This window comes from Pygocentrus nattereri, chromosome 13 (genome assembly GCF_015220715.1).
Source record: "Pygocentrus nattereri isolate fPygNat1 chromosome 13, fPygNat1.pri, whole genome shotgun sequence".
NCBI lineage: Eukaryota > Metazoa > Chordata > Actinopteri > Characiformes > Serrasalmidae > Pygocentrus > Pygocentrus nattereri.
The window spans coordinates 41,808,326-41,818,613 of record NC_051223.1 but is presented as its reverse complement, the minus strand read 5'-3'; the positions used below and the strand labels follow the sequence as shown (position 1 = coordinate 41,818,613).

The following is a 10,288-nucleotide window of genomic DNA, read 5'->3' as shown; positions in this document are numbered from 1 at the left end:
GGGACAGAGTAGAGCTCGCTAGACTTCATCGAGCACATCCATTTACCTTATTATTGCCTTAGGGGACCAAGCATCAAACGCATCAGAGCATAGAGAGATATTCTATTTTCTGATTTAAGAGTGCCACTGTAACATCGTCGCAAAACACGGTCACTGTTTAACACAGAGACTGGCTGCCTCTCTGATTGGCGATGCCAGGGCATTTTGGCTTTGAGCTTTGAGCGCTCAGTGGCACTGGACAAAGCATCATTAGGCAGCTTCATGAAAGTGGAATTACATTGATTTTCAGAATTTCTGCACATTTCAGTCACTCAGTGTCATTCAGGTGGTTGGAGGTGAAATGGCTCGGTGTTTCTGCTCACTGAGAAACTTATGGCTGAGATCTCTTTATAGTGGTGGCGATAGGAACCAGGGGTCACAATATTTCTAACCCAAATATAATTTATTCCCCCAAAGCTCCTGAGAACCTACATGTTTCTTCTGAGTTTTTAAATGCAATGTCGATGTTAAAACAGTGATAAATCTGAAAAACGGGGGGAAGTGATTAATTTATTGTCACAAAGTCTTTCAACCATAAACCCAAGATAGAATGTATTGTTTATTAAAACCATCTCAAGCTCTGCTTATTAACTGCCAGGCTCCAGTGAAGTGTTTCCCCTGGATTCTTCGGTTTCCCCTAATTGTCTCTCGTGTGCCAGCGTGTCACAGTCAGGTTAACTTCTTTCTGTATGGAAAAAAAAAAACACAGAGCTCCTCAGTGACTGTGTCCAAATGGATAAAAGCTGCATGATTTGACTTGACGAGGAGACGCTGGCAAACAAACAGACTTCATAAAACACTGGCCAAGAGCAGAGGCCTCGCCTGACATCAGGCGTGTTGATGTCTGGGGAACAGACGGGCCGTCGCTACCCTCTGACATTCTGCTCTGCTCGATCGGCCAAATTTCTCCAAACAGAGAATCGGCAAAGCGAATCACACCAGCCAAACTAAATCAGAGCTAAAACATCTGCCAAAGGAGATTTTCCATTGAAAATTTGATGAGAAACAAAGAACAACACGCATTACTACAAACTTTAATTCCAGAAAGTTGGAGCAGTGCGTGAAATAGAAACTGAAAGCAGTGATTTGTATTTAAACGAAAACAGTACAAAGTCTAGATTTAATGGTCCTCAGCTTCGTTATTTTTTGTAAATAATGCTCATTCTGAAATCGGTGCCTACAATGTCACAAAAGCATGCGTGGAATTTAAGATTTGTGAAAATGTCCAAAAAACATCTTGAACAAATGACGAAATCAGATGTTGGTATAAAATGAGCATCCAGTAAAGGCCTAGTACTTTAAAAATGACTTAAAACAAGTAATACATCAACAAATGAGGGAAATAATCTTAAATTGAGATTACAACAATCTCAGCAGGAGAAATGTTAGATTTATTGACTATATTTAAGATAATTGTACTTCATTAAGATACCACATGAAATGCACCTGGAAATGCAGTGAAATTTCTTCTTAAAACCCACTGACGCAGCTTTTCCAAGGATTCTGGAATTCACCAGTGATTTCTTATGTGGGATTTTTTCTTGAGTAAAAACAGAATCTATGCACACTCAGGAGAATCACGGACACGTCATGAGTCTGACAGACTTTTTCTTAGGACTTTTCCCAAGAACACATTTAAGAAAACACTCTGGTGTTTGAGATTTTGGGGAATGAGGCCCACAGTTCAAGTCAAGTCAGGAGGCTTTTAAGATTAAGATTAAGATTAAGATTAAGATTAAGATTAAGAGACCCTTATTAGTCCCACAACGGGGAAATTCCACCTCCACATTTAACCCATTTGTGAAGTGAAACACCACATACACACTAGTGTGCGCGCACACACACACACACACACACACACACACAGATTTTAAACATTTCATGCTCTTTAGTGCAACATATTATCGAAAGATTCAGGGAATTTGGACAAATCTCTGCGCATAAAAAGCAAGGACAAAAACCAGAACTGATTGCTCACAACCTTCTCCCCTCTGATGGCACTGCATTAAAACCTGATAATATCACCACATAGACCCAGGAAGACTTTGGCAAACTGTGGTTAAACCCTGTTCATCTCTGCATCCACAAATACAACCAGAGTCTTCTTGATTGTTTATAAAATACAGACATTGTGTTCTCCAGGTCAAAGAAGTAAAGGACCATTTAGGCCTCTACCAGCATGAAGCTAATAAATCAGTGTCCATCATGGTATGAATGATATTCGCAAGATCACTTTCGAATCTCTGAAAGCACCTTCAACATTTAAGATACATAAATATTCAGAGCAGCATAGCTGCCTTCTAGACGCCGTCTTTTTCAGGCTCATCCATGCTATTTTCAACACAAAGCCACATCCTACATGGCTGCGTAATCAGAGAGTGCAAGTGTTAGACCGGCCTGCCTGCCGTCCAGACCCGCCCCTCACTGAAAACATGCAGCACATTATAAAGTGCAAAATATAATTACAAAGGCCTCACACACCTGCACAGCTAAAGACTTTCTGCTTTCTGCAAAATTTCTGCTTTCAAAACTGGATAAACGTGTTTGTCTCCAAATCATTAACCTCTTAACGGGCGCTGGCCCGCCGGCGGGACAGAAATGTGTCATAATTAATGTTTGCCAGTGTTTATGAATAATTATAGGGTCAATATCGACACCCAATATGTCATATGAAAGCTTAGAACCTCTGCTTGCCAGCTATCTAGCCAGTTTAGCTGTATTTCCTTTCAGAAAATAACCATTTTGGGCGAAATATACCTTGTTAGCAAAAGTCTTATTAAAAAATAAGCTTAATATTTTTTATATTTGCGGTTTTTATAAATCCATATTTGATCCAATGTGGGCAAGTTATACATCGTTCAAACCGTCTGGCTCTCCGGAATACGACGCGTTTTACTGTACGACGTAGGGTTTCCGAATTAGAGCCAAAAGAGTGTGGCGTTTCAAACAGGAGATTTTTTTTTGCGAAACCTCAGCAGCCGTGCGTATCGACCCCTGCCGGTCGGAGGAACACCTCACACGGAAAACGCCCACGTCATCGCTTACCTCTCCTTCTTGGCTTCAAAATGACACCACACCCGTGTATTTCCGGTAACGCGTTCGGTAGTAATCCTCTTTTTTGTGCAAAGACTGCTTGAAAAAAACAGAAGGCAAAAATCTTTTATGTATAATTTAAACCCAAATTAAAATATGATCTCCTTGTCCTATCGATTTCAAACAAACGCGGTCGTAAAGCTGAGATTCTCCCCTTTCCAACGACACGTCACTCAAACCTGTCGACCAACCAGGTGCCACGTTAGGCGGAGGCGCAACAGGGGAGGCGGGATATAACCCGGAAGATTAGCGTCAAGTGCGTTTTATTTGGCTTTTATAATACAGTTAAAATTGTTGTTATAACAAAATTTTGTCAAATAATGTAAAGAAATACACCATAGGATGTTGCCATCAAGAGTAGGTAATACATAAACACTTTTTTTCCTGCAAAAATTGTTAGAAAATTCGTTGTTTTCAATTTGGAGAGGTTGTGGTCCTTTGGAGATTTCCAAAGGGACACTTGGAGAAATGTACACAGACATGTATGTACACTGTCTACTCTAGACTGAATAACTTCTGATCAGTGAGGGTAATCAGTTTAAAATTATACATGGTAAAAATTTGACCCCAAGGGGCAAAATATGGAACTGCAAAAACATTTCATGGACATGACCTCTTCAGTTTATGGTCCCTAAAATCTAAAACAAAAAAAAGAAATTTTGAAAAGCGCCTTGTTTTTTTTCCTATTTTTACCATATTTAGTATAAAATAGTATAGTATTAAATTATAGTTTAATTTCAATAATTTCAAGTGTTTTCAATTAATTTTGTAAAGGCTTTTGAGTAATAATACTTCTTAAAATTGCCTCTGGATTATATAATATTTGAGTAAAAAGCATTAATATTTGGGTATGTCATTTCAGGCGAAAATTGGCAAAAATAGGCTTGGAGTTTAAGAGGTTAACTGCTGTTTAAAGGAAAGGTGAGTGGTAAACACGCTCCTGTCCCAACACTTTTGGAAAAAGCGCAGGCATCAAATTTGGAATGAGCATTTATTTACAGGAAAAAATAAAGCTGAAAAGGTAAAATATGAAATATTGGGTTTTGGTATGGTTTCCAGTTTGATATGGGTCAAAGTGAATTTACCGTGTCACGTTCTGCCCCATCCTTTTATTTTTGATCTGAGGCTGTATAAGTGGACTGTACAGTGACGATGAGAAGTGAAGGCCATCATAATCCCTTCTAACAACCACAAAGAGCTGCTTCCTCTTCTGAGATCACGGCACGCCAGTAATGTGAGACTCGGGAGTGAAACAGGCTGAGCAAAGGCGGAGGGGACGACAAAGCCATTACCACACAGAGTGGGACAAATAAATCTGCCTGGCTGGTGTTTAAATCCTGAGTCACTGCACAAAGGAACTCCGAATTCAGTACTTATTGACACAGCGAGGCCGAGCAATCATCTCTCTGCTTGTGGCGAAGCTGATGTGAGATCACTGTGTCGAGCACGACTGGACAGAGGTAATTACATTCTGCAAGGGCTTTTTCGCTCAGATAAACCAGGTGAAAGGACCAGATCAATTGATTTGTATTGGTAATTGATCTTTGGGAGACTTATTACTGTATTGGTGTTTACTGGTGTATCAGTTTCAGTACAGTATGATCAGATGCGCCTAGATGCCTAGATCTTGGAGAGGGAGTCTGGCTCCCAGAGGTTGAGATGTTGAGGGGTTGTTCTGGTCTAATCAAACTGAACTGTGTAGTATATAACTGGAGGTTCATGTTTCCATTTATCTCCTTATATCCTTGGTTCAGGACCTATTTCTGTTGCCTTGCATTCACTTACAGTATTCAAGTTGAATGAAACTGCTAAACTGCTTGTGACATCAAAAACAAACGATGTATTACAGTGTAGGTTTTAAAGGTTCTGAGCTTCTCAGACAGAGAACTCCGCTCCTGGAGATCCACTCCACTATGAAACTATTTAATCCATAGTTAACTAATAAAAAAACTAATAACTCGTATTGGTTTGATCGAGTGGATCAGAGCCAGAGTTATTTATTATAAATGTTTACTGTGGCAGCTGCCATTTGCTCTGTACTGTGTATGGTGAGCAAAGCTCCCAACCTCTTGAAACAGGTTGTTGTTGCTGATGATGTAGTTTGTTAGTTTAAGAGTTGTGCGTTTGCCTGTTTTACTGTGCTGGGTTGGGTTGTGCGTCTGCCATAGAGAGACGTCTTATGGTTAGTAGTGACCTCTGCTGCTATTCTGGCAGCTTTTCAGGTGAATTTCTGATCGTTCAGTAAAAGACCATTTTCTTCTCAACCAGGATGCCACAATCTTCACATTTACATTCTTAACCGGAGCCACTCAAAGAACATATCCTAGCTTGAGCTGGAATCAGCCCTGAAATTTTGGTCAGAACCCAAATACCTAAATCCTGCCTTAACAAATGCATTCGTCAAACAAAGCTTTCAAACAGCAACTCAAACTTTTACTCTCTGCCTAAACGTTCCGTACTGTGCACACCGACACGTACACAAACAGAACACACTGAGCACACAAAATGCTTCACCAGACAAATCAGACCTTTGTTCATGTGCACTAAAAAGTTCTTTCCTGAATTGAGTCCATGTTTATCTCGTTTCTCTTGAGCTTCCTTGTCCTTGGTGCGTGAGTCTGTGAGTGACTTCACCACGTCAGATTAAGAAATGATTTAAGACAATAACACAGAAACTACCTAGCAACATTCTAGCAAACACCTGGAATACCATATCGCCTAGCAACATCTTGACAATCACCAGAGAAACCACAGCAAATTCATAGCAACACCCTAGAACCATCTAGTAACCACCAGAGATTCAACACCAATCACCTAGCAACAGCCTAGCAACCACTAGAGATACAACAGCAATCACCTAGCAACACTCTAGCAACCACCAGAGATACAACAGCAATCACCTAGCAACAGCCTAGTAATCACCTGGGATACCATCTTAAAACCACCTATCTATAATGGAGAACTGCTTAAGCTCTGAAATCACTGCTTTTCCCTCACGGTTGTAGTTTACGCTGGAATTCTCAGGACTCTGGAAGTGTTTTTCATTCACGCCAGTGATGTCTCTTCACTAAGGTCTGACATTTTGTTAGAAGCTGGATTGAATTGGCTTTTATTTCTCCGGTCTAAGAGCTGCTGAAACCTGTAGGAGCAGCTGGTTCTGTTCGCCCCGTTTTCTCCACTGTTGTGGAGCCTGTCTGCTGCTGGAATCGCCCTCCAGTCCTCTAAACCCCGCATGGTAAGATCGCTGGTGAGGATCTCCATTTGTTACGCGCAGCGCTAAGCGCTATTTCTCACAGTTAGCATTAGGAAGCTGTTTGGAGTCGCACCACCGGTTTCCTGGAGGCGTCCGAGGAAAATGAAAACAGAGGCAGAAGTAATTTAGGAAAAGTATGAGAACCCAGTGAAGGGGAACTGTGGTGAATAGCAAATAGAGGCTTCTGTGTTTCTAATCAAGGCTTTGTTTGTTTCCCTCTCGATTTACTGTTCACCTCTCAGACCCATTACAGCAGCTAAAGTCATCACAGCCGTCCAAAAGCACACAAACCCACTCGAAACAATCAGGGTCAGCAGGGAACTCGGCTGCGTTGCTGCAACAACGAAAAATAAAATACCAGTCAGCCCAGTTTGAACACGGCCTGCATTATTCAGGGAGGAAAAAATGATACGATAAAAATACAAAACAAAAAGTGCTGTGCAAAAGTCAGAGACCACCATTCATTCACGTTCCCAGTGGAAACAGCAGTAAGCAAACCTCTCAACACATAGAAACATATTTAACGGAAAGTTACACAGAAGCCTCAACAACTACATCTAATGACAGATGTTTGAGCACTGAGTGAGTCTCTCTTCACCTTCATTCCAGCTTCCACTCTTTCCAGGAGACTCAATTCTAGCTCCTCAAAGATTCTGCAGATTATCTTATTATAGGCCCTTTTCCACTGATGACAGTAACTGAGTATCTGAGTAAATGTAATTGTTTTCTGTACTTTAGTATTTTTGGTGTATCTGTACTGAAGTTTCTCCGTTCTGGGCGTCTTTCTCCTTTCACTCCACTACATTTCAGAGTCTAATATCCGACTTTTTCCTCCTACATTTTGAGAAATCTGTCGTTCCTTTTGGTTTCTGTGTGTATAAAAACGTAACATGTCAAAACGAAAGAAGCGCAAAGCCAGAGCACCAATCAGGGCCCAGCGGTCACTTTGTTTAGAGCTGGTTTTGACCTGTCGGTCATACCGACCCAGTGCAGCACGCGGTTCAACGTCAGCGCAGCAGCGTAAAACTTTGGGAGAGTCTGTTCAACATAAATGATGAACTAACCTAACTTTGTGTAAATAGAGCTCAATATAGAAATATGTCCACATATGCAGTCGAGACTGACGCGGCTTTTTTCTGAATTTCTACAAACACCATTTCATTTTATAGTAAATGAGTTTGGGCTGGTTTATGTTTATGAACAGACGCCTACAGATCAACATAGTAAAGGAGCTCATCTGTGATCCTGAGTTTAAAGCCAGTTTTTATTCAACTTAAACTTGGAACTAAGTTGTAAATAAATCTGAAACTGAAACTTTGCTTGTGTGTAAAAAGTGATTTCAGAGCCACTCGGTTCTCCCTGATGGAAACTGTTTACCTTCAGTGTTTTGTGCTTCTGATCATTTTAATAGACGTCAGCGTCACTAATTAATGACGTTCTATTAAAAGACTGGTTTACCAAGAGAGACGCTGGAGGACTTTCACCTGAAATGAGTTCATGAAGCCAGTCTGGTTATAAAAATGATAACAGGACATCAGAGCCAGAATTCCTCTTTTAGTACTTTTACTTTATACTTAAGTACATTTGAAGGGAAATACTTTAGTACTTTTACTCCAGTGGAGGTCTAAAGGGAGGAACTTCTACTTTACTGGAGGAATATTTTACCTTGGGGGTCTCGACTTTGTGTCCTTTGTCCATCACTGCCCTTTTCACATTTCTGCATTCTTTCTGCTGGAAGTTCTCGCTGCAGGTGACACTGTGTAACAGTCTGACCAAACTCAGCAGTTACTAATAAAATCCAAACACTAATTAGGTGAGAAAAAACATGTGAGCACCAGAATGAGGTTTTACCTCATCACACTAACAGCATCAGAAACAAAAACAATGCAAAACAAACAGAAACACAGTTAAATAAACGATCTGCTGCAGAAGTCCTTTAGGTGGGATAAAGTTATCAAGGTCCAGAGATTGTCTCTATAGAGTCCAAAAAAACATTTAAAAATCAAACCGCAACCACAGTCCAAGCAAACAACGTCCCCAAAATACTCAAGAATCAAAACAGGGCCCAGCAATGCAAAAAACACAGGACCCAGCTCACCCAGGTCCTTGAGGTGTCTCCAATCTTCAAGGACAAAGATGAGAAGAACAAGAAGTTAAAGATTTTTGGGGCTTGAGCAGCAACAATCCACCAGGCCCCTATTCCCCAACCTTAACCCTCCATGAAACGGCTGCCTCACTTCCCTTCCCTGTTCCCAAACCAGAGTTCATATTCAAAATAAGAGCCCCCCTTTGGAAAGCACGGGAAACATTTCCACAACTAAAAATATGGAAAACATAATAAAAATACCAGAAAATAGGAAACAGCCCCAACTCCTATCAGAACATCCCAGTGAGAAGTCATAAAGGAAATCAAGGACTTTACTTTCTGTGGGATGACCTAAATAACACTACCTGAAATCTACGTTAGTGTGAATCATTAGAAATAGGTGTTCCATAGGTCCTTATGTGGTGGTGTCACAGCTGCTTCTGCTAAAACAACAACAACAACAACAACAACAACAACAACAACAGTGATGAGTCGAGCCTGAACAGCTCACTCAAGTGTTCGAGCTTGAGGCAGAAACAGCCTCATCTCAGTTTCAGTGGTTGGTCAGCTGAAGAAGAGCGGAGGAATATTGGGTTTGTGTGATTAATAAAGGAATAAACTTCGTCATACGGAGTAAAAGAAGCTCTGTGTCAGTGTTGCAGTGCTGCTGACCGGCGTTAGTCAACCTGCAGTTTGTGGTGTAAAGTTGCTGCTTCAGCCGCTTTCAGTGGAACAGTTTTCATTCCCCTCTAAAGCTGTCGGTATCAGAGAGAGCGAGAGCTCAGTGGGAGGAGATGTTCGTTCACTGGAGCCAGTGTTTGTGGAAAACATCTACAGTGGCGTTATGGACCCTGACGACCCAGTGCGCCCCCTGCTGGCATGTGCACATGTTAAGCTGTTTAGCCATACAGACTTGGCCAAGTTAAGAACTACACTTGGCAGGAAACCTGGAAGTCTAAACTGTGGATGCATCATCTGTGACTGCTGATATCCAGCGTGGACTGTATGTCCTTCTACTTTTCAAAACGAACTGGGGCCAGTATCCAGGTTTTCTCCTCCTCAAGCTTTGGAAGATTAAGATAATTGCAAACTTGTATTTACTACAACAACAGACCCAACAATAAAAGGTGTCCAATGGAACCTTTGGAGGATTTCCATCAAAGAACAATTTTTGGTTCCCTAAACAGCATTTCAATGCATTGAAATGTTCTATGGGGAACCAAAAGTGGTTCTATTTATGGATAGTTCTTTAAAAAACCAAGAGAGGTTTTTTGGATCACTTTTGGGTCTCTATAGAACATTTCAGTGTTCCTTTAAAGAACCAAAGGGGTTCATTAAAGCATTGCCTGAGATTAAAGATAATTTAAAACAATGGCTTTTAATGAAACACAATCATTATTCTAAGTATTGCCATTAGAACCACATTTGGTTCCTTAAGAATGTTTCAATTTCTAAAGTTTTTTTAAGGGACCTAAAGAGTTATTTGGGGTATAAAGTTAATTACGTTTGTTTCCCTAAAGAATATTTCAATGGAAGGCTCTTTATAGAAATGGAAAGCATCTTCGTAGTGGTGCCATCAAACGACCACTTTCGGTTCTCTGAAGAACATTTCAATGGCTGGTTGTTTAAAGAACCAAAAGCATGTATAGATCACTACCACTACCAATGAATTTTGGTTCTTTGAAGAAAAATGTAATGGATGGTCCTTTAAAACCCTAAAAGGGTTCCGCATTAGGTTTCCTAAAGAATGTTTTAATAGATGGTTCTCCTGAACTTTATCATAGAAGAACAACTTTTGGTTCCCTGAAGAATAATGC

General features: G+C 40.6%; 1 long non-coding RNA gene across 1 annotated transcript; it reads right to left on the bottom strand.

The window, feature by feature from the left end:
- Window positions 1-529: 529 nt before the first annotated feature.
- Window positions 530-8,612, bottom strand: LOC108411176. The gene is made up of 3 exons (XR_001856546.1): window positions 8,484-8,612; window positions 8,051-8,173; window positions 530-724 (listed from the first exon to the last, which is right to left on the bottom strand). It is a non-coding gene; the product is annotated as an uncharacterized LOC108411176 (long non-coding RNA).
- Between the last annotated feature and the right edge of the window lie 1,676 nt (window positions 8,613-10,288).